Raw genomic sequence first — 26252 nt, 5'->3', positions numbered from 1 at the left:
AAGAGGCTTATCGCGCCTCAAACTAATGAAGAATTACTTGAAGTCAACAATTCTCAAAGATAGATTGAAACATTTGGTAATTCTTTCCATTGAGCGTGATCTATGTAGGAAACATAATTCTTATGATATAATGTATGACTTCGCTAGGCTCGTGTAGTAATTCTGTGCGTAGTAAAGAATGAATAAAATGCAAAGACGAATGTATTTTCTAATACAAAACTCTTATTTTTCACTTATTATCCGTATCCCTAACCAAACTGGGCCCGCGAAATTCGTTTCGCAATGGGCCCACAATGGTTAGTCCGGCCCTGCTATTTAATGACGGGTAAATACAGAGTAGATTACTTGTTCTCTTTCCATTACTTCTTGGTCACAATGATTAAGTCCGGCCCTGCTATTTAGTGACGGGTGAATACTACTTGTTCTCCCCCCACCTCTTTTTTTTTCGCCTCTAAAATTACGTAGGGTAACTCTAGTAGGTTCAACTTGCAGAAATAAAAGAGTGATCTTTCCATTACTTGGTGTCCAAACTCTTGAACTATGAAGAGAATTATATATATATATATATATATCTATATTATAAAGTAGAATGTGAGGGGTATGTATGTATGTATGTATGTTACTTATAGACATCAAAACCGCTTGACCAATCTTGATAAAACTAGGCAGGAATGTTCCTTGGGTACCAACTTAGACCGTAGTGTATGTATTGTAGCCCTAAAACAAACTTAAGACCCTCAAAAAAAAATAAAGTTCTCCGACTCTATTACAGCTATAGTATTTTATGGATCTAGGCCATGTCTACAGTGTTGACATGAGAAAAGATAGAAAGGATTTAGACCTAGATCTAATTTTAAGAAATACACTTTGCGCAGATAGTTTTTTACTTTGACACATGAAAAGACAAAAGAAGATCCATTGATTTCATTATATAATAAAATTAACCTTCAATTTTGTGTTTCAAAAGCATTTTTTACATTAATTAGTTCCTTATATCTGTGATTACAGATTTCCTGACGAACATTCTTTCATTAGACAATTCCGTAATGAATCGCGTACTAAATATTAATTCGTTTAATTGTTTACTTTATAATCCCATCCCTAGATCTAAAACTCTAATTCAACTCTAAGATGATAAAACTTCTCTTCGCACAGATAGTTTTATACTTTAACACATAAACATATTAATTAAAGTCCATTCATTTCATATTTTGATCAAATAAACATTCAAATTTGGTTTTCTAAAGCTACATTCTTTTGCGAAAGCTGCGAAGCCGAGTTAAAGGCCTAGATCTATATTCATTCATGAATCGCGTACTAAAAATTATTTCGTTTTATTGTTACTTTATAATCCCATCCCTAGATCTAAAACTCTAATTCAACACTAAGATGATAAAACTTCTCTTCGCACAGATAGTCTTATACTTTAACACATAAACATATTAATTAAAGTCCATTCATTTCATATTTTGATCAAATAAACATTCAAATTTGGTTTTCTAAAGCTACATTTGTTTACGAAAGCTGCGAAGCCGAGTTGAGATAGGCCTAGATCTATATTCATTCATGACTCGCATACTAAAAATTATTTCGTTTAATTGTTCACTTTATAATCCCATTTATTTAACAAAGCTATCGCTCTTTTCGTTTTTAATAGATAAGAATGTATCGACTTCGGGTAAACCATTTTCGCAAAACTAATTTTATTTTCGTAGCGAAAGAGAAATAACGTGAAAGGATCATTAGCTACGTTTAACATACATCTAAATCCAATCCACTAGATTATTCAAAAGCAAATGTTTTAATTTAAAAAAAAATGGATATAATCCTATTAGCTATTTTTACATTGACACATTCGCTTTACTTATTACATTATTATTTCCTTTAATTGTTTACAAAACACTCTCAGTGACTATATCGACAGTAATGCGCAAATAAAGACCCGCGGGTCGCGGGTAACATATGTCTAGTATAGATATAAAAAGAAAAGAGTTTTGATTCACTTTTAATGCTTTAATTACAAAGTTTATTTAGGGGATTTTGAATGTTGTGAATTACAAGACGTTTTGATAGTTATAAAAGAAAAAGGAATAAAGTGGACACCCGACTCAAGCAGAGTTGTGTTCACTGAGCGCCTAAAGGCAGCACAAAAAAACTTCTTCCACACTTCCACGTACCCACCCTCTAATATTACACTACAATGTTTTAATGTTATTTAAAATCAAGCTTGTCCAATATTACAATACAATGTTTTAATGTTATTTAAAATCAAAACTTTCCAACATTACAATACAATGTTTTAATGTTATTTAAAATCAAACCTTTCCAACATTACAATACAATGTTTTAATGTTATTTAAAATCAAACCTTTCCAATATTGCAATACAATGTTTTAATACTTTTTAAAATCAAACCTTTCCAATATTACAATACAATGTTTTAATGTTATTTAAAATCAAACCTTTCCAATATTGCAATACAATGTTTTAATACTTTTTAAAATCAAACCTTTCCAATTTTACAATACAATGTTTCAATGTTATTTAAAATCAAGCTTGTCCAATATTACAATACAATGTTTTAATGTTATTTAAAATCAAACCTTTCCAACATTACAATACAATGTTTTAATGTTATTTAAAATCAAACCTTTCCAATATTGCAATACAATGTTTTAATACTTTTTAAAATCAAACCTTTCCAATATTACAATACAATGTTTTAATACTTTTTAAAATCAAACCTTTACAATATTACAATACAATGTTTGAAAACTTTAAAAAATCAAACCTTTCCAATATTGCAATACAATGTTTTCAGGTTACAAGAACTATAATTACTTCATTTCAAAGAAAGTAATTATATTTGAAATAGTAAAACTTAAAAATTCCGAAACTATTAAAGAGTGATCCAAAGTGATTTGACATTGTCCTCTTCATTTATTCGCTACCTCTTCCCTCTTCATTTATTCGCTACCTCTTCCCTCTTCATTTATTCGCTACCTCTTCATTTATTCGCTACCTCTTCCCTCTTCATTTATTCGCTACCTCTTCACTCTTCTATTTCAAAATGTAAACGTAACAACAACAAACATTATTTGTAAAATTTAAAACTTGGCTCCTACTGAGAGATAGCCATCAAACTCCTACAATGTCAACGTCCACTTTTCTGAAGTACAACAAAACCTTGTCCGCGCTAATCCACTTTTATCCCAAGATCTCTCCAACTATTGCATCTCTAGTATGTCCGGACAAAGCCCGGGTTGCTGTATCCTGACGTAACACTTGTGCTGGTTGCTGGATTAAAAAAAAAGTATAAATAAAATACATCAATAAGGTTTGTTGTGCTAGTACTCTACTGTCGATAAATAGTCACGTACAAAGTAAAGGATTGTAAACTTAAAGATCTAAAATCTTGGACTTAGCAATAATAATGACCATTTTTTTAAAATGAATGTTATTCTTTACATTTGTTGTACCTGACATTTTTGGTATCTAATATTTGTTGTATATAATTTTTTTTTACAATACTTATATCATTTCACTCTGTCTGTCTGTTTGTCTGGTATAAAGTCTGTACACATTATTTTTCCCACACCTATTTTCGAACCAAACTAAAATTAAGCACAATTATTTTTTTTTACCTGGCAAAAACAGACTTAATAAAAAAAAATAGTTAATTAACTTTTGATAATTAATTGTTCTGTTTGGTATCGCACTACGGAAAGAAATTGTACTTGACTGATGTGTTGGTATAAATTGAATTAGTCCCCTTTGTACTTTTGAAAGAGTTATTGAGAACTAGGACGCCGCTTTTAAGTTTGAAGCTTACAATAGATAACTATAAAACCTAATTCATAAGCACTCTGCTGGTGCAGTGGTTAGTGTGTTGGCTTGAGGAGGCCTGAGTATCCCTCAAGTTGAAATTTAGGTCGTTTAAATGTTTTTAAATAAATGCATTTAAAAAGTGATCACGGTAATATTCACGCAGAATACTCTCTTCTTTCTCCCCCACTTTCACAACTGATCTAGACAAGTGATAGGATGATAGCGTAGTGAGAAAGCTAAAAGCATGACAAAGGCGCTAAACAATACAATTGGTTAAAATATTTCTAATCATACAGATTTATTATTGTTAGTCTAGATCTATTACACATTTACGTGACTGATTCAAACTTATTGACAAAACTACCCTTTATTTTTTTTTTAACATACTTTTCAAATATTTTCTTTTTATCAAATTACTTTCAAAAGAGTTTCGCCGAAGCTCTTGAAACTCTGGACTTTTGAGCCTGATTGAACAAAGCGCTCTGTCTGGAAGCGGTTCAAGCTAATGTCCATATTTAACATTTTCAATTGGTCGAACACTCCGGAAGCACGGACAACAATACGGGAACCTCCGCCATTTTCCTTTTGTTTACCAAGCTAACACGCCAATGGTGAAACTGTCCCTTGAGGGACAGTGACGGGATTCTGATTCGGTCGTGGAAGCACTCTCACAACTCCGCACTGTGCAATAGGAATGCTCTCTCACTCCCTTAGACACTCTCTCAGGAGTCTCTCAACTCAAGAAAACATAAAGAAACTAGACCAAATACAAAATAGAGGAGTGAGATTTATAACAAACGAATATTCTAATTTGATTACAGTAACACCATAAGTAAAACCACTCAAATTAGAGATACTTCAGGAGAGAAGAATAAAAAAGTAAAATAGCTTTAATACATTAATCACTAAATCATAACTTACAAATAGAAAAAACAAAACCTAATCAATTACTCAGGAAGACACAAAGATAGAGGCACTTTTCTTATTCCATACGCTAGAACAAATTCGTACAAGTGCTCCTTCTTCCCTTGTGCCATTAGGGAATGGAATGAGTTGCCTGAAGCAGCCAGGAAAACCAACCACTTAGCAGAGTTTAAGTCATTGATTGACTAGATTGACACATGAAATGCGTAGGACGTAATTATATTCTTTTATGAAGTAACGTTTGTAATATATAAGATAAGTCTTGTCTAGCTAACCGTCTAATCTAATTGTTTCCACTGGAGTGCCGAGCTGAGGCCATGGGCGTAGCCAGGGGGGGGGGGGGTTTTGGGGTTCAAACCCCCCCCGAAATGAAATCCCCCCCCCCTGGGGGGGGATCGGAATTTAGTGAATGATTTTTTGCTTTGATTTTGTTTATTTTAGGTGAGATTTTAATACTAAACCATTAAGTGCCCCAGCACAACCAATTGGGTTTTGAGTTTAAAACCCCTTACCAGGGGTTTTGAGTTTAAAACCCCTTACTAGGGGTTTTGAGTTTTAAACCCCCTACTTGGGGTTTTTGCAGGTAACCCCCCCCCCCTCTTCTATAAACAAAACAAAACACAAATGCAAACGAAAATCCCCTAATTCCAAGAGCACAGTTAAGGGAGATTTTGATTTTAAAACCCCCTCCAAAATTTACGATAAACCCCCTCTTCAATATAAAAAAAAGTTAATTACGCACTCAAAATGTTATGAGCGTAGCTAAATGGGTTTTGACTTAGTTTTTAGTTTAAACCCCACTTCAGCGGGGTTTGAAGGTAAAAAATACCTCTTTAATAATAAAAACAAAGCAAATTATACACTCAAAATGTTTTGTGTGTAGTCAAAGGGGTTTTGAGATTAAACTCCCCTCAAGTGGAGTTTGAAGCTAAAAAGTACCTCTTCAATATAAATAAAAGCAAATTACTCACACTAAAATCTATGAACGCAGCCAAAGGGGTTTTGAGTTTAAACCCCCCGCCAGGGGAGTTTGAGGCTAAAAAATACATCTTCAGTGTAAGAAAAAAAGCAAATTACGCACTCAAAATGCTATGAGCGTTGCCAAAAGGGGTTTTGAGTTTTAAACCCCTCTGAATGGGGGTTTAATGCTAAAAATACCTCTTCAATATAAAAAAAAAACGAATTACACACTAAAATTATTTGAGCGTAGCCAATCTAATCGGGGGTTTTGAGTTTAAACACCTCTTTTACAGATGTCGTTTATTTAAAGTTTAAAACCCCTCCAGATGGTTTGGAGTTTAAGATCACCCTACAGAGCATTTTGAGGTGGAAAACCCCCAACAGATGATTTTGACGATAAAAATTCTCTTTCCGATATAAAATCTAAAGCAAACTACAGTCACTTAATTCCAAGAGCGTATTCAAGAGTGGTTACACATTTTTACTAGTGGCAGTGCTCCCTTAATAAACTGCAGTGAAAAGTCATCTGCCGAAATTGAATAATACTAAATGTACAGTGGCTCAACAAAGATGGCTAAAACAGATTTTAGAAGTCCGTTATAGAGATCGGGTTAAAATCAAGGAAATCCTATGCCGAACTGAGAGTCGATCCTTTAGTAAGTTTGTGATAGAGCGACGCATGAGGTTTGCGGGACATGTTCTCCGACAAAATGAATTACGCATAAGAAGAGTTGTAATGATATCCTAGTACAACTTGACGCCACTCATTCATTGAGGTCCTCATGGCAGGTGGGAAGAGGCTTCAGACATTACCAGTGACAGATTTTTATGGAAACAGCTTGACGTCAAATGCTCCGAACGGCGCGGTAGGGTCTAAGTCAGTAAGTATAGCACATTAGGTTTTTGAAATAAAACTTTTTAATAGCAGGAAAATGCACTGTAGATACCTCAGAATATGCATTTTGTTGGCTTTCAATACCAGAAATAGTGCTTGGCGGCTGGGCTTCGCCCCGCGCTAGCGCTCCCCAGACCCCATTGCTAGTGATGGCAGGGAATCTACAATTTTATGGAAACAGCTTGACGGCAAATGCGCCAAACGGCGCGGGAGGGTCTATGTCAGTAAGAATAGCACATTAGGTTTTTGAAATAAAACTTTTTAATAGCAGGAAAATGCACTGTAGATACCTCAGAATATGCATTTTGTTGGCTTTCAATACCAGAAATAGTGCTTGGCGGCTGGGCTTCGCCCCGCGCTAGCGCTCCCCAGACCCCATTGCTAGTGATGGCAGGGAATCTACAATTTTATGGAAACAGCTTGACGGCAAATGCGCCAAACGGCGCGGGAGGGTCTATGTCAGTAAGAATAGCACATTAGGTTTTTGAAATAAAACTTTTTAATAGCAGGAAAATGCACTGTAGATACCTCAGAATATGCATTTTGTTGGCTTTCAATATCAGAAATAGTGCTTGGCGGCGGGGCTTCGCCCCGCGCTGGGGGAGCTCCTAGCGCTCCCCCAGACCCCCTTGCTAGTATTCGCGGGGAATCTACAATTTTTCCACTAATTCATGGAAGAACCTATTCTAGGGCACAATAAACGTCTTCCGAAAGAATGAAGAGTCAGAATGCAATAAAGATTATGTACACACACACATAAATACATATTAAAAAAAAATTCGCGGGATGGGGGGGGGGTCGCGGGGGGGGGGAAGAAAAAAATCCCCCCCCCCAAAACCCCCCCCGAAAAAAAATCCTGGCTACGCCCATGGCTGAGGCAGTGTAGTGTACCCGGCGTAACCCGGGTTTGTTTTGACCTGACAAGGGAAGTATGAAAACTATAAAAGGGAGGTAACTGAAACATTGTCTGCGTTTCACTATATACGCACGTTTTTTTATTAACAACAAATTAAAACAAATATTTCATAAAAAATTAATAAATTAACAGAATGAAAGTACTTTACAGAATAAAATATGTTATTATATTTATGTTTAGATCATTGTTATTTTATGTTTGGTTGGCTAGTTGAAGTGCACGTAGATATACTAGGAATAGGTGAATAAATTACTAAATCGTTACGTTCAGATTATCATGCGAGTATAGTTCTCCCCACCTACTGGTGTAATTGTCGAGTAGTCAGATCATGCATTCTATTTACGTCGTACTGATGACCTACCTCCAAACGTGGCGGTATAATGACCATCGTTATACATCATATACTCATAGTTATTTGAAATGTGTTAGATTACTAGGGATCATGATATTGACGAAGTAATTTATTATTTCAAAAGTTTCAAAACTTAACGCGAAAAAAAAACAACAACATCAACACACTATTGTAAAAACAACAACAACATCAACACACTATTGTAAAAACAACAACAACATCAACACACTATTGTAAAAACAACAACAACATCAACACACTATTGTAAAAACAACAACAACATCAACACACTATTGTAAAAACCAGAATTCTAATTAAGCATGGTTCAGGAGGATTCCTTAGTAGATGTAAAAAAAAACAAAAAACACTCTTTTAATCCATGCTATGCACATCAGACACCTTGATGTGCTTTTCAATTCAGATAAAAGTATCTGGATGGATTCAATTTGGAGCGTTAGAGAGCCTACTGGCTCAATGACATTGGGTCACTGGAGCGTTAGAGAGCCTACTGGCTCAATGACATTGGGTCACTGGAGCGTTAGAGAGCCTACTGGCTCAATGACATTGGGCTACTTACATGTTGAAAAAACATTCTGCGTCCCTGGGCTAGAGTACTGGACGCTTGTCACCACACGTCTACGTTGTCTCACACAGACTGCCACGATGACCGCCAGGACTACGATACCTCCAGATACACTCATGCCAACTATGAATGGAGTGCCGCTGTAGCTGTAAAATCAACAGAGGTTTAAACACCAGTTGTTAAACTATAAATGACAATTATTGACAATGTATAGCATTTAACAATTTTACACACAAAGTGCACAACCGTAATAGTCTTAAATATTTATTGAACTGTGACACTTATTGTTGTTTGTATGAAATTTTAAAAATTGTTTTTTTTACATCAAATGAGGTTCTTGTAGATTTCATTTTTTTTTTATTTAGATCAGGGGACGAAGTGTCTTAGAATGGAGTGACTGGGGATCAAGTGACGTGACTAAGAGGATTGAAATCATGGATTAAAGGACTGTGGTTATGTGACTGAATTAAGTGACTGCTGATTAAGTGTGCAAGCACCAAGGTAATGAAAGACTTTAGTATTTGTATATTTAAACATAAATTTCCTTCTGTTTTATTGAATAGACATTTTACAAAGTTGTTTACATTTTATTTGCCGGTCGACCCCCTGTGGGAGTGGAGGGGGGCTGCACTGTTCTACAAAAGATTCTGTCATACTGAGGATGGACCTGGACTTTCCCCTCTAAATGTTCTTTTATAAGTGTATACAAATAGATGCATAGTATGTGTATTGTGTACTCTTCACATTTTACAACAATAAAAAAAAAAAAGAATTCAGTAGCCCTCACACCTCAGATATCCTATACCCTGGTAAAAGTTTTATAAGTTTAAAAGAGGGATACTTATACCCTTGTATACGTTTGATAAGTTTTAATGAGGGATGACTATACTCTGGTATAAGATTGATAAGTTTTAACGAGGGATGGCTATACCCTGGTATACGTTTGATAAGTTTAAAAGAGGAATGGCTGTCTGGTCCTGCGGTTCGCGCGCTGGACTGTCGTTCGGACTTATCAATGGCATCTGCCAGCTCCCATTCCCCTTCGTCCTGCGGGAGGTTTGGAACAGGAAGTAGATTATCTTCAACTCTGAAGGAACATCCGAAACTTGTAAAACATTTTTACAAACAACGTTTTACTGAATGAAATTAGATAGATTGTTGAGTAGTTAATTCCCTCTAAATAGATTAAATAGTTAATTTTCTCTATATAGATTAAATAGTTAATTCTTTCTAGATAGATTGTTAAGTAGTTAATTATTTCTAGATAAATTGTTAAGTAGTTAATTCTTTCTAGATAGATTGTTAAGTAGTTAACTCTCTCGAGACAGATTGTTAAGTACTTAATTCTTTCTAGATAGATTGTTAAGTAGTTAATTCTTTCTAGATAGATTGCTAAGTAGTTAATTCTCTCTAGATAGATTGTTAAGTAGTTAATTCTCTCTAGATAGATTGTTAAGTAGTTAATTCTTTCTAGATAGATTGTTAAGTAGTTAATTCTCTCTAGATAGATTGTTAAGTAGTTAATTCTCTCTAGATAGATTGTTAAGTAGTTAATTCTTTCTAGATAGATTGTTAAGTAGTTAATTCTCTCTAGATAGATTGTTAAGTAGTTAATTCTTTCTAGATAGATTGTTAAGTAGTTAATTCTTTCTAGATAGATTGTTAATACATTCAATAATTACATTCAATAATTAAAATAATTTAATTAATTTCAGATTTAAAAAAAAAAGGTAGCTACATGTAGCACATGATTGTTTACTTAAATCATATACTTTCTCCATGGCGACAGTCTAAAACCTAGCCCATGAGGCTGCGTGCAGGAGATTGCAAAAATTTCTTTGACAAGTAGATAAGTTACAAGGAGATGAATTTGTCAACTGAAACTATGTTGACAATGTGCTTACATGGATGCTTCACAACAGGGATAGCTGTACGTATAGCAACAGCCCCAAACACAGTACTGGCTTGTAGAGTAGCTTAACGTTGGATACCAGCCAGGTACACATCTCACCAAGTACAGCTGGAGGAAGAGACATACATTTAGAACAGTTAAAATCTTATTATCAGGATGTGTGGCGCGCGATTTTCTTTATTATCTCTTAGCTGTGAGTTTTTTTAAGGACGTTTTTTTTTTTTGGCTTTTTTTTTTTTTTGCTGTGGCTAAAAATTGTTTATTTCTATTTTTCATAATTTTGAATACTGGAGGTAGTTGTGAGGGCTCTATTTAATTTGGATCTAGTCAGTCCTGAATATTTCTATGAGTACATATTAAGAGGTCATCTGCGTAAAGTGCCTTATTGACCGAAATGAGGTCCGGGAGGTCATTCCTGAAGATTAGAAAGAGAGTGCAGCTAAAGGTTAAACCATCTGTTATGCCTTCTTCCAAACTTTGTTTACTAGAGATGGCACCTTCGAATCGGGTTTGGATGGTTCTATTTTTTTAAGAATGCCCTGATCCAGCTATACATTCTTCCATGGATGCCCATTTTTTTATCTTCAAAAATAGACCTTTGCTCCAAACTCTATCATAGGCTTGTTGCAAATCTATAAATAAATAATGTTGTAGTGCAGTGGCGTAGCAAGGGAGCCGTGGGATCGGGTTCAAGAATATCTAGGTGGACCCCCCTCTCCCTCAATAAGACTTAGTGTCTGACAAAAAACTCGAGTAATCTGAATGTATTTAGAAAACGACATTCCATTGCAAGTATTACTCCTTTTTATAAGTAATAATGGCGATACATTTATCAGTTAGGACTCCATCAAATAATGGTGTCTTAAATTGCATTTTTTTTTGCAACTTCTGAACAGAATTAAACAACTTGAAGCGTTTCAAATGAACAAACAAATGTTTTATGTGTAATTGTTCCTATTATACAGATTTACTTAATGAAAACCCGACAGTTTTTCGCTCAGAGAAAAAACAACAACAACACAAACACACACACAAAGTGAAGCCAACATGCTATGTGTCATAGAAATTCTTAAATCATTTTTAGCCTACTTCAGTCTAGATCTTCTCCAATGTTGTAGCCTACTTCAGTCTAGATCTTCTCCAATGTTGTATCCTACTTCAGTCTAGATCTTCTCCAATGTTGTAGCCTACTTCAGTCTAGATCTTCTCCAATGTTGTAGCTTACTTCAGTCTAGATCTTCTCCAATGTTGTATCCTACTTCAGTCTAGATCTTCTCCAATGTTGTAGCCTACTTTAGTCTAGATCTTCTCCAATGTTGTAGCCTACTTCAGTCTAGATCTTCTCCAATGTTGTAGCCTACTTCAGTCTAGATCTTCTCCAATGTTGTAGCCTACTTCAGTCTAGATCTTCTTCAATGTTGTAGCTACTTCAGTCTAGATCTTCTCCAATGTTGTAGCCTACTTCAGTCTAGATCTTCTCCAATGTTGTAGCCTACTTCAGTCTAGATCTTCTCCAATGTTGTAGCCTACTTCAGTCTAGATCTTCTCCAATGTTGTAGCCTACTTCAGTCTAGATCTTCTCCAATGTTGTAGCCTACTTCAGTCTAGATCTTCTCTAATGTTGTAGCTTACTTCAGTCTAGATCTTCTCCAATGTTGTAGCCTACTTCAGTCTAGATCTTCTCCAATGTTGTAGCCTACTTCAGTCTAGCTCTTCTCCAATATTGTAGCCTACTTCAGTCTAGATCTCGCTTCACGGCTTTACGTAGATCTTGATACTCACGTTGCAACATTACGTTGACTGCGCTCACAGAACAATAAGATCTAAAGTTTCTAATTTTCCCCCAAGTGCTGCAGCTTCCAGGAATTCTTTTACCTTTGAGAGACAGAAAGTATTTTGTGTAAACATCTTTGGTACATTCAAATATCTGTATCTCATTGCAGTTAGAGCATCATTCCTTGATGACCACCTTGTAGGGTACAATTATTTGAGTGTCTTAGAAACTATGCTCTCCCTATTGGATTCTAGAAACGCTTTCACGTTCATCGTTTTTATACGCGCCTAAAAATGGCTTCATGTCTCTACTTTAAAAATGAACAACATTGTAGCTAGCTATACCACCGACTCATTTTCTTGTTTCTTTTTGGTAAATATTTTTATCGATCCCCCAATCTCTAGGTGTTGTTTAACAATTTTTATTCGCTGTTCAAATCAAGAATGCCTTCATATTTGTTGTATAATGCCGTTTATATATTGATCTTTTTTTTAAAGAACTGGTTTGATAATAATGTTAGACAAGACATGCTGTCAAAATCCCCATTCAAGATACAGAAATAATAAAATTACAAAGAAAGCTACATAAACATCTTGAAGCAATAAGTCTGCCTTTCTCTTCATTTGAAGCAAAGAATATATATATAAAAATATTATTATTTTCTAGCTTATCGTAGTACAAATTTAGATTTGTTTTGCACACATAAAAAAAAAAGAAAATAAAAAAAGTTTGTGTTTTAAAAAATGTGCCCATAAGACTTTGAAGCATGTACCTTTAGCTCTAGAAAGCAAACATTCAACGTACATACCACAGGAAAATGTAAATATTGCACATTCAGATTATAGAAACATACTTTGAATTACATTTTCTTTTTAAAAGATAAATCTGCAATTATTTTTTTCTATACTATCTAATACGCCGCTATTTTGCAGGGCCGGCCATAGGCCACAGAAACCTATTCGACCGCGCTAATTCTATATGTAAATTATTAATTTGAAACCATTTTATAACTTATAACAGATTTCTCGCGGTCGCCTGATTTACCAGGAGCTCCTGGAAATCTCCTGAAATTCCAAAATATATGAAAAAGTCATGTAAATCTCCGGAAATTATTAAAAATCTTTTGAAAACTCATACAAATCTCATGAAATATATAGACAAAAATTGTCATTTTGGGGTGTCATTCAATATGGAAAAAGCCAATCCTACGGGCGATAAATAAAAATGGCATTATGCATAAGCCGTAATTGTGTAATCTGGTGAAAGAAGCTTCTCGCGCCTCAAACTAATGAAGAACTACTTTAGTTCAACAATTCTCGTAGATAGATTGAAACATTTATAAATTGTTGCTATTTAGCGTGATCTATGTAGGAAATAAAATTTTCATGATACACTGTATGACTTCGCTACACGCAAGGCTCGTACAGTTCGTAGGATAACTCTATCCGCAGAAATAAAAGAAAGATCTTTCCTTTACTCCTTCTTCTCGTCCAAACTCTTGAGCGAAGAAGAGAATTATATACATATAGATTACTTCAATATTTCTTCAAAATGCTGAAATTTATAAAAAAACAAGATTACAAAGAGAGTTTGTGTTACACAAACTCAGAGGCGGCCCCCGTCGAAGTCGGATCCCTGTCGGATCTGCATATTCGCAAATAATATTCAAGAGGTGATTTAATTTTGATGGTCAAAAGCAATAATGTTTCAAAGATTCTTTTGCCGTAAATTTAAATTTAATAAAAAATAGTAGATTAGTTTTAGTATATTAAAACATTGCAATATTGATCAAAACGTTTGGAAATGAAAATCTACACATTTTTTTTTTACACTTTAAGTTTAGAAATTAAAATTCTACATCTTAATCTAGTCTATTTTAGTCTAAACTAGATCTAGAAATTCTAGATCTAGACTCTAAAATTATTTTAATTAGAATATAAATCCAGATCTAGATGTACTGTAATAAAAATCTAGATCTAGTTTAAAAAATCTAGATTAGATCTAAATCAAGATATCCTTCCTTTTTTAAACGCGAGTCACATAACGAGGCTTAATAAACATTACTATACCGAGTTCTTTTTTCATTTCATTTGAAGAATTAATTCCATATAACGTCAGAGGGAAAAAAAAACACTACGTCACACAGTCTAGCTAGACTAAAAATCGCCTTCATCATTACGAGCCATTTATCGAGTGTTCATAGACTTAGGTGCACCGAGTGCGTTCTTTAAGCATTTCATTAAAAGAATTCATTCCATATGACGTCAAAGGAAAAAAAAAACACTACGTCACACGGCCTAGCTAGAATAAAAATCGCCTTCATCATTACGAGCCATTTATCGAGTGTTCATAGACTTTGGTGCACCGAGTGCGTTCTATTAGCATTTCATTTAAAGAATTCATTCCATATGACGTCAAAGGAAAAAACAACACTACGTCACACGGCTTAGTTAGACTAAAATATGTTTTCATTAATACGTGCAATTTTTCGAGGGTTAATAGACATTGATGCACCGAGTGCGTTCTTTTAACATTGCATTAAAAGAGTCCATTCATATGACGTCAAAGAAAAAAAATTCCATTACCTCACAATAGGCTAGTACCGGTACCATAAAAAAATGTCTTTATTTACACGAGATATTTAACGAGGGTTTATAGACATTGGTGCACTGAGTTCTAATAGAATTTATTTAAAGAGGATCAAAGCCGCATTGTTTTTGCGTTTTGTCTGTCAGTCGGTCTGTCCGTCATCTTGATATTAAAAAAAACAACTAAAAGTTATTAAAAATTGATTAACCTTTATTTTACGTTTCAAAACATCGCAATAATTTTTAGGTATGAACACAATTGAAAAGTTTATATAATAGATTGTTCCGGATGTTTGTATAAATAGTAAAAGAAAAAGAGAATTTCAGATAAATGTAATACCGTTAATTAAATTTTTTGGATGGTCTCGTATAAAAATTACATGTACTACAGCCATGTAGAGAGATTTTCATACCTTACTTTGGTGTTTGGATTCTGTTTTCCTTAAAAATCGGAACATAATATTAACGATAATTAGATTTTTTAATGTTTTAGGTATAAAGTTAAATGTACTGTAAGAGAGTAGTGAGTTAAAATATTTTTCATAAAAATCCGTAAAAACATTATTTCGTAAATGATAAGATTATTTGTTTATTAATTAGAAGAGGGAGGTCAAACAATTATTTGGCGTTAGTAGATTTTTAAATAAATTTGGAAATTTCTAGCGACGATTTGTAAGAAACAAAATCCGGAACTTTCTTTATCGATTACAAAACTTCTATGTTATGTTTCAGCAAGAAAATTAAATGTCTAAAAAGTAATTTTCAGTAATCAATTCTAGTAAATTACTTTTTTTAAGCCCTGAACAACCTATTGTCGATATTTTTAAAATTTGTTTAAAGATGAAAATACGGAACAATTTGATATTGATAACCAAATTATAGTGACGCATTGTCAAATAATATAAGTGTAATATTAGTAAATTATGCGATTTCAAACAATCATTAGCATAATTCATGTTTTATAAAACAATATCCGGAACATTTTTGCACTTAATGAAATATAAGTCAGTATAGAGATTTTGATTTAGCACTAATATGCTCTTTACATAAAAAACGGAACAACATATTATTGATAATGTGTTTTTGCAACGTTTAAGCATGGAAATGGAATGTAATATAAATTAGAAGAGCAAACAAACATTTGTTTGGGTTGATTAGTTTTGCACAAAAAAATCCGGAACAATCAATTTTTAGATACTTAAAACTATTGGGATGTTACGGGAGGAACATTAAAGGGTAAATCAGATTTTCAATAGCTTTTAGAGTTCTAGTTTTTTTAATTTAATCGTGACGGACAGACCGACCAACAGACAAAACGCACAAAAATAATCTTCTTTTATTCGGATGGGGGCACTAAACAAAAAATAAATAAAATCTGATTTTTTTAAAAAGTTTATGGAATTGGTTTAGCACCTGATCATATTGCGACGTTACGCTACTGCACGAAAATCGCTGCATAAAAAGTCCATTTAAAAAAATGTGCGTGATATTTACATACAAAGTGCATTATTAGCCTTTATAAACAAACTGAAATGTTTTCTTTTAATTTTAGCAGCTAGTTGACCAGAAAAAACATCTTTAACTATTATTTATATTTGTTGTAAACATTTGCTGTACATTTTAAAAATATATTTGACTTAGTGATACTGAAAATACGCAAAAATTGTTCGTCTTTGTTAGCATATTGTAACATTGCCTCCCTTACATTTACGTAATTGTTTTAGAATTGGTGTATTTTTATGAAAAAATCGCTTGCATAATTAATTTTATAAATTAAACGGTTTGCTTTTAGAAAACCAAAAAGTAGCCGTTGCACCTAAACTTTTCAAGCCGCATTTAATGATGAAATAATATTTTTCATATCTCTTCTAGTTTTCGAGATCTGAGTGTGACAGACGGACAGACACAAACAAACCTAATTGCGGCTTTTTCCCTTTACGGGGGCCGCTAAAATGTAAACATTTGTTTCATATTTAGCAATTTTAGTAAAAGAAAAGATGACGTTTTATGTAGTTGACATTTAAAATTGAAAAACTAGTGATTGTTCTATGAATAAAAAATAGATGACATCTTTTTCCAACAGTTATCAACCTTTGACGATGACTTTTCGATAGATTATTTTTGTATTGCAATGATATAAGACTTTTTAATAGCAAAATTTTACATTTTTCGTCAAAAAAATGTTTTTGTTTTTTAAAGTAGGTAGAAAAATTATTATAACATATATAAACCCTATTTTAACATTACATATTATAAAAATTTTAAAAACAAATTATTTATGATTTATCTATTTAAAACACAATAATAAAATGTGTACACTTGTACTTTAAAAAAAAAATAATATTTTTTTATTGTATATTTTCTTTATAAAATTTTGAAGAACTTGAAAGTTTATTTACCACACATATGTTTAACAATAAATGTACCACTATTCTTAACTATTTAGTTTACATGGACATGTGACAAATATTGGATTAGAAAACAAACACTGAAATCATAAAAAGGCCTGAAACTATTTTATTTCAAACCGGAGGATCTAGTACTTACATTGAATTATTGGTATATTTGATTTTTCTCTTTACACTTAAAACAATGGCGTCAGTTCTGTTTATATTTTCTTGTTCTTGTTTTTTTTAAACATCCACACTTTCTTTATAAAAACAAACATGTTGGCTAGCAATGTTAACATGTTCTACAAAAAAGTAAAGATCCGTTCACCTTTCCTAGTAGATTCTATAGTTCTATTTCATGAACGCACAAATGTTAAATGCATACTTTGGTAGTAATCCATTAGAAAACAAGGTTACAAAAGACAGTTTGTGTGGAAACACAAACTCAAAATCGGCCCCCGAAGTAAAATGTTTTACATAATTCGGATAATCCTTCAGAGTTGAAGATAGTTTACTTCCTAGTCCAAACCTCCCGCAGGACGACGGGGGATGGGAGCAGGCAGGGTTTGAACCTTCGATCGTCGATAAATACAAACGACAGTCCAGCGCGCAAATCGCACGACCAGTGGTCCACCCAGGTAGGCTTCAATATTTTCAGAAAGAAAATCCGAATGAAATTATATCAAAGACAAATGAGAGATAAGAATGGAGAAAGAAGGTTAACAGACCTTGTGTAGCACAACGACCAACCGCCTTTGCTTTTCCCCAACTAATGTCAGGTACCCATTAGAGCTGGGTAGACTCAGAAGTTGAAAATCCCAGTCTTCACCAGGATTTGAACCCGGGACCCTCGGTTCGAACTAAATAAGTTAATTGTTTTGAAAAGGCTCAATCTCATATTCGAATCCTCAAAAAAAAAAAAAAAAAAAAAAAAAAAAAAAAAAATTTCCGCTATATAGAAAAAAAGTTCACGAAAATGATGTTTATAAGATTACTATTCGTCTTAAATTAGGTCTAATATATAATGCATACTAATTAGCTTTTTCTTATAAAAAAAACTGCTTGCATAATTAATTTTAAAAATTAGAATTTTCGCTTTCAGGAAAAAAAAAGTAGCCGTTGCATCAGAACTTTGAATGGTCTAAAATATTGTGAAGTCGGATTTTCAATATCTCTTCTAGTTTACGAGATCTAAACGGGACGGACGGACAGACGGACAGACATTTCGCACAAAACTAATAGCGTCTTTTCCCCTTTCGGGGGCCGCTAAAAAGCGTGGGCCCTAACGTAGGAAAAGATACATATTGAACATTTTTTGGGGGGGAGGGGGGGATTTTCTATATTTTGTATCGATGTTTCGGCGAGCCGGATGGAAGCACGTCGCAGGCCGGATCTGGCCCGCGGCCGTAGTTTGGGCATCACTGGTCTAGTAAGTAAAGTGTAATTTTAATTGCAATATGTGTGTGTTTGATAAAATTAATTATGTTTTCTTTTTGCTTGATAATTATACCAGTCCCAAAGTTCAGTCTAACAGACACACCACACACACTCAGTTGTACATAAATTAATAAAAGATGTGTATGATGATTTAAAATTAAATTATGAATTTTATACAATGATATTTATACTATGATACGAAAAACTAATAATGTGATGATAGATAATTACAAATTACACATAAAGCTAATAAATCATAAGTTCAGTCCAAGTACATACTTAAATAGTATTAAAAACTAAACACCTTATATACTGTTGCTGGCTAACATTGGCGTCAACAACATTTCAGTTTCACGACTTCTGACAAAGATTTATCTCTGTAACAAGTACTGTTCAAACTGTCTATGAAATCTCTTCTTGATAGTAGCACAGAAGAATCTTCCGACCAAAAAATAATGACAACGATGATGACAACAATGTTCCGAGCAATACCAGAACCAGGGGCGGACTGGGAGCTAAAAGCGGCCAGGGCATTTCTATACAATACAGCCCACAAAATGTATATCATATGATGGACATCCAATTCTAGGTCTACATGTCCTCAAGATCATTATATTAAGTTTGATATTGTATCGATAACTGAACGCATGCATTAAGTCAACACTATATCCTAATAAGAAATATAGTTCTTATGTTTCTTTTTAATCACTAAGTATATAGGCCCTAAAAGGATGAAGCCTGCTAGTAGCACTGTCTGCGGATGTAGGCTATTACCTTATTTCGGAAAATGTGTTAGATTACATTAGCATTACACTGTAGAATCTGTAAAAGATTTAAAAAAAACAATGCTAGGGGGCCTCTTTTATTATAAAACCTTTAACAATTTAATACGTTCTATATGAGGCCATTGAGATTGCCCTACCGGCCCTTTTTGGGTACCGGCCCACTGGGCATTTGCTCGAATGCCCATATAGCCAGTCCGCACCTGACCAGAACCCACAAAATATCAACATGGAACGCCAACACTGAACCCCAAGACTAGATCCAAGGCAGTCGCTCAGGCTCAGGTCCAGTAAAACGTAAAGTAAAGGAACACTTCAAGACCACATAAAAGTTACAGCTTGTCTAAACAGGGCAAGATGGCGAACAAAGCACCAAACGTTGGACAACACAAAAAATCATGACGTAGAGACAAGGGAAACAAATACTGCACAAATTAAAATGTCACAAATGACGTCATCGCCTCTAGAAGAAAGTGGCGCTATTTGATTGTGCACATTTTTTCAAATCTACACAACAACAAAACTAACTGCGACAGCGACTCTTTCTCCATGCTCCGTCCACTGTACCTTGAATGATGACTTTTGACAGAGAGTCGATCCACTCATTTTTGGCATCATTATTTTTTCTTATCTTATAAATTACAGACGTTACTTCAAAAGAGAAGATGATTATGTCCTACGAGTGTCCCTGTGTCAATCTAATCTGTGTCAATCTATGTGTCGCTTTTTTGAGTAAATAACCAATTTTACTTCAGTCCACTTTGACGACAGACATTTAAACGAACTAATTCTTACCTCCGACACCAAACATAAGAACAATAAGAACTGTGAATGATTTCATGTTTCGTTAAAGTCCTTTAGATGTTGAAATTCAAAACAATATCATCAGTTTTGGAAGCAGTTTTTTCACTAACTTTGATCTAACTTTGATCAGTCGTTACCGGTCATCAGACTTATAGATTGGACAGGTGTACAATTTAGTACTGGGACATTCCGGTTACAGATAACAGTTGGTACAGGTTTGTTTGGGAAATAGTAAATGAAAAGACAATAATAATGTGTGAAAACTATCAGTTAATCAAAGCGTGTAGAGTAATGCAAATAATGTGGTGGGAGTGTTTTATAGGCCAGGTGTGTATCTAATATAGGGCCTATAGCGAAAACAACATATCAGTAAATTAGACCAAGATCTAAATAGCCCACAGTTTTGCAGAGACATTTTCTAACCTTTTATTAGCTCTTTGACTAACCATGATACATTGGTTACGTCATAGCCTTTCGTACCATTGTCACAAGTCAGGATTGTCACTTTTTTTTTACAGTAAGGTCTAAATTATTTCATCCACTCATTTCTAGAGTCTTACTCTATTTCTTATGACAAAAGTTTTGTGCCCTTGTTGTCGATGGGGTTTCTAATTCTTTTGCAGTGAAGGAGCTATACGGGTTATAAAAGGTATAGGAAATTCAACGTGCTTGTTGACCTATAATTGAACACACATATAATGTATAATATAATGTATAATATAATGTATAACGTATGTATTCAAACCTCCATTTCACATGTTTCCGTCAATTGAAAGAGACCGGGTTTAGTGTTAAGGCAGAAAGGGTAGTGTAAAACAACACATAACTTAGGACATAGTATTCCTAGGACGGAAAGTCCATGTGAAGTAAATACGCCCCTGGACTTTCATCCTGGTTCTCTTCAACCCAAGAAATGTTTTATTATGTATGTCGTGCGGTTTGTCTGCTCTCAATGACGTAGGTTAAGCTAAAATTTGTGAAGTGAAAGTGGGACACATGTCGATCATGGGGCGTTAAAAGAACAGGCTTAGATTTGTTTTAGCAATGTTGCTAAGTTTCAACATAGACTTTAGTACGATACATCCCAATGTTGAATGTACTCACACACACACACAATGAAGGCCTACTCTCTCTCTCTCTCTCTCTCACACACACACACACAATGTAGGCCTACTCTCTCTCTCTCTCACACACACACACAATGTAGGCCTACGCTCTCTCTCTCACACACACACAATGTAGGCCTACTCACACAACAATTTAAATAATCTCTAGCTTTATGAAACGTTTTCTAAGATAGCTCTTGAATTATTGTTGATCAGGGGTGCGCAAATGCTTTCTTCAATTCTGATTCAGATGCGCCACTTAAGTGAATGAATGAAAATGCATTGCTCAGTATATAACAGGCACAACTATGGGCACATTTTCTTAGTTCTGGAAAATGTTAACATAACAATGATCGCCAAAAGTATCAGTCATATGCATTTGGTATTGAGGAAAAGTAATCAAATTTCAATTTCAGTACTAAATTTGTTTTCAGATTAATATGTTCCATGTGTAAGGAATCTTCCGAAAATTTAGTAACTGAAAATTTGATTTATATATACAAGCATTAGCTTCGTCATTAGCAAAATTAATCAATCAACTCTTCAATGTATTTTGTAGTACTAGCATTATCTTCAATGTATTTTGTAGTACTAACATTATCTTCAATGTATTTTGTAGTACTAACATTATCTTCAATGTATTTTGTAGTACTAACATTATCTACAATGTATTTTGTAGTACTAACATTATCTTCAATGTATTTTGTAGTACTAACATTATCTTCAATGTATTTTGTAGTACTAACATTATCTTCAATGTATTTTGTAGTACTAACATTATCTTCAATGTATTTTGTAGTACTAACATTATCTTCAATGCTTTGTTCTTTCAAATGTGGGGAGAAACTAATTTTTTTTTTAGATGAAAGATAAGCAATTTTAACTTCATTTTGAATCAGTGATATCATTTACACAGCTATATATCAATGTGTCGTTGCTCTTTGCCATGCATTTTTAGATTTAGGTCATTGAGATGTCTAGTAAGACTCCAGTATCATCAACTAAAAGTGCTTCATTAAACATCCATTTTTCATCACACAGAAGACTTCTTTTCCTCGGGCAGCAAATGTAGAAAATCACGTACGATATTTTTCAGTTCCCAAAAAATTCTGAGACTTTTTCCTCTAGAAAGTTTTAACGTACCTCGCAATGAAAGGCTCTTCGTGTATGAAGCAATGATGTCTCAGTAGAGGACAATCTAAATTTCTTTTGAGCAAGATTACAGTTCCAGTTACTCGACCAGTCCAATTAATTTAGTTAACTATGCTTAATTGATAATTTTCTAGACATGAGTTTGATTTCTCAAATATGTTTGACCATGTTTTTTTTTCTTAAATTGACCTATTAAATTGTTTAAAAATGTTGAAATTATCTTTTTTTTTCTTATAATGAAAAGCTTAAATATGTAACATAAAAAATGTCCAACCCTAACGATAAGAATGAGCATACTAACTCACAAAGAAATGTCAATGCTAACCTTTACATTAGACTAAAGTGCACTGAGTTTTTTTTTTGGTTTGATTAGTTTTATATATAAACATTTCGGTCAATTTGGGCGTCGTAATAGCTAGTAAATTGAATTCTGTGAACCTTTTTTCTTCTACCTTTTTTTTCTTCTTCTAGAAATCGGTTATTATTATTTTTGGCGCATGCGCCATAGGCTGTCTACCCCTGATCTAGATGATGCAAAAAAAAAAAAAAATCTCTTTTTATTGTCTTATTATTTTCGTGAACCCTTGTATAACAGTTTTACTTTTCTATTGTTCATTGAGTTATAATCAACAATCAGATTTGTTATTAGAAATTTTTAAAAATTGAAAACGTGATTATTCTTGTAGATGCCTAGTGACCAATTCTTCTAAACACAGCACATTATATTCAACATGGTGAATACCTCAGATTTAACTCCAATGGAAGTCTTTTAATTTTTGTTGGCTATCCTCTGCATATGCCTCCCTCTTCCTCCACCCCTTGAGGTTATCGCTCGGAACATCGTGCCCCTTGACTCTCCCCAACTACGCCTCTAGTTATAGAGTTTAACTTTAGGAATGATATGGTAAATGTTTCTTTTTTTAAATCAATATTAATGCTAAAACTTTATTTTTTTTTTTATAAATACTTTGTGCTTTGTGTGTATGAAAATTGTCTATCTATAAAGGCCGAGTACATTAAAAAAGCTTGTAAAAAAAAAAGTACAAGATCTTGTGTAAAAAAACTCGTTATAGAAAGTAGGCCTACTGTAAATGTCTTGTTTCCACATAGCGCGTTTCTTGTTTTTTCGTTTTATAAACCGCATCTCCTTAATTTGTACAGAATTAACCTCTCTGTCAGTTACACTGAGATTTAAAGCTTGATAGTTTATTTTGAATGTAACAAGAAAAACATGTAAAAAAAACTATTTTTTATTAAACTTCATAATATAATACAATGAGAAAGAAATAATAATTTTAAAATGTTAAGGTTCAATTCGGGTTTCGAACCCGTGACACATTCAGCTGCTAGAAAATACGCATTTTTTTATTCGGTCAGCGAGGAAGGTATACTAAAGTTCTGATTCAGAACTTTTACAATCTAACCTAGATCTACTTCTACAATCTAACCTAGATCTACTCTTACAATCTAACCTGCTAGATCTACTTTTACAATCTAACCTAGATCTACTCTTACAATCTAACCTAGATCTACTTTTACAATCTAACCTAGATCTACTCTTACAATCTAACCTAGATCTACTCTTACAATCTAAACTAGATCTACTCTTACAATCTAACCTAGATCTACTCTTACAATCTAACCTAGATCTACTCTTACAATCTAACCTAGATCTACTTTTACAATCTAACCTAGATCTACTCTTACAATCTAACCTAGATATAGCCTACTCTTACAATCTAAACTAGATCTACTCTTACAATCTAACCTAGATCTACTTTTACAATCTAACATAGATCTACTTTTACAATCTAACCTAGATCTACTTCTACAATCTAACCTAGATCTACTTTTACAATCTAACCTAGATCTACTTTTAAAATCTGACCTAGATCTACTCTTACAATCTAACCTAGATCTACTTTTACAATCTAACCTAGATATAGCCTACTCTTACAATCTAAACTAGATCTACTCTTACAATCTAACCTAGATCTACTCTTACAATCTAACCTAGATCTACTCTTACAATATAACCTAGATCTACTCTTACAATCTAACCTAGATCTACTTTTACAATCTAACCTAGATCTACTTTTACAATCTAACCTAGATCTACTTCTACAATCTAACCTAGATCTACTTTTACAATCTAACCTAGATCTACTTTTAAAATCTGACCTAGATCTACTCTTACAATCTAACCTAGATCTACTTTTACAATCTAACCTAGATCTACTTTTACAATCTAACCTAGATCTACTTCTACAATCTAACCTAGATCTACTCTTACAATCTAACCTGCTAGATCTACTTTTACAATCTAACCTAGATCTACTCTTACAATCTAACCTAGATCTACTTTTACAATCTAACCTAGATCTACTGTTACAATCTAACCTAGATCTACTCTTACAATCTAACCTAGATCTACTTTTACAATCTAACCTAGATCTACTTTTACAATCTAACCTAGATCTACTTCTACAATCTAACCTAGATCTACTTTTACAATCTAACCTAGATCCACTTCTACAATCTAACCTAGATCTACTTTTACAATCTGACCTAGATCTACTTTTACAATCTAACCTAGATATAGCCTACTCTTACAATCTAAACTAGATCTACTCTTACAATCTAACCTAGATCTACTTTTACAATCTAACATAGATCTACTTTTACAATCTAACCTAGATCTACTTCTACAATCTAACCTAGATCTACTTTTACAATCTAACCTAGATCTACTTTTAAAATCTGACCTAGATCTACTCTTACAATCTAACCTAGATCTACTTTTACAATCTAACCTAGATATAGCCTACTCTTACAATCTAACCTAGATCTACTCTTACAATCTAACCTAGATCTACTCTTACAATCTAACCTAGATCTACTTTTACAATCTAACCTAGATCTACTCTTACAATCTAACCTAGATCTACTTTTACAATCTAACCTAGATCTACTTTTACAATCTAACCTAGATCTACTTCTACAATCTAACCTAGATCTACTTTTACAATCTAACCTAGATCCACTTCTACAATCTAACCTAGATCTACTTTTACAATCTGACCTAGATCTACTTTTACAATCTAACCTAGATATAGCCTACTCTTACAATCTAAACTAGATCTACTCTTACAATCTAACCTAGATCTACTTTTACAATCTAACATAGATCTACTTTTACAATCTAACCTAGATCTACTTCTACAATCTAACCTAGATCTACTTTTACAATCTAACCTAGATCTACTTTTAAAATCTGACCTAGATCTACTCTTACAATCTAACCTAGATCTACTTTTACAATCTAACCTAGATATAGCCTACTCTTACAATCTAAACTAGATCTACTCTTACAATCTAACCTAGATCTACTCTTACAATCTAACCTAGATCTACTCTTACAATCTAACCTAGATCTACTTTTACAATCTGACCTAGATCTACTCTTACAATCTAACCTAGATCTACTTTTACAATCTAACCTAGATCTACTCTTACAATCTAACCTAGATCTACTCTTACAATCTAACCTAGATCTACTTTTACAATCTGACCTAGATCTACTTTTACAATCTGACCTAGATCTACTCTTACAATCTGACCTAGATCTACTCTTACAATCTAACCTAGATCTACTCTTACAATCTAACCTAGATCTACTCTTACAATCTAACCTAGATCTACTTTTACAATCTAACCTAGATCTACTCTTACAATCTAACCTAGATCTACTTTTACAATCTGACCTAGATCTACTCTTACAATCTAACCTAGATCTACTCTTACAATCTAACCTAGATCTACTCTTACAATCTAACCTAGATCTACTTT

General features: G+C 33.5%; 2 long non-coding RNA genes across 2 annotated transcripts; both read right to left on the bottom strand.

Moving 5' to 3' along the window:
* Positions 1 to 2658: 2658 nt before the first annotated feature.
* On the bottom strand, positions 2659 to 20446 carry LOC106072717 (uncharacterized). Its single transcript, XR_008779038.1, has 4 exons — positions 20137 to 20446; positions 10363 to 10478; positions 8453 to 8604; positions 2659 to 3297 (listed from the first exon to the last, which is right to left on the bottom strand). It is a non-coding gene; the product is annotated as an uncharacterized LOC106072717 (long non-coding RNA).
* A 3191-nt stretch (positions 20447 to 23637) lies between these two features.
* Positions 23638 to 24194, bottom strand: LOC129927415 (uncharacterized). The gene is made up of 3 exons (XR_008779025.1): positions 24172 to 24194; positions 23927 to 24118; positions 23638 to 23875 (listed from the first exon to the last, which is right to left on the bottom strand). It is a non-coding gene; the product is annotated as an uncharacterized LOC129927415 (long non-coding RNA).
* Between the last annotated feature and the right edge of the window lie 2058 nt (positions 24195 to 26252).

Source organism: Biomphalaria glabrata, chromosome 7 (genome assembly GCF_947242115.1).
Source record: "Biomphalaria glabrata chromosome 7, xgBioGlab47.1, whole genome shotgun sequence".
Classification (NCBI taxonomy): domain Eukaryota; kingdom Metazoa; phylum Mollusca; class Gastropoda; family Planorbidae; genus Biomphalaria; species Biomphalaria glabrata.
This window is presented reverse-complemented; position numbering and strand designations above follow the sequence as displayed.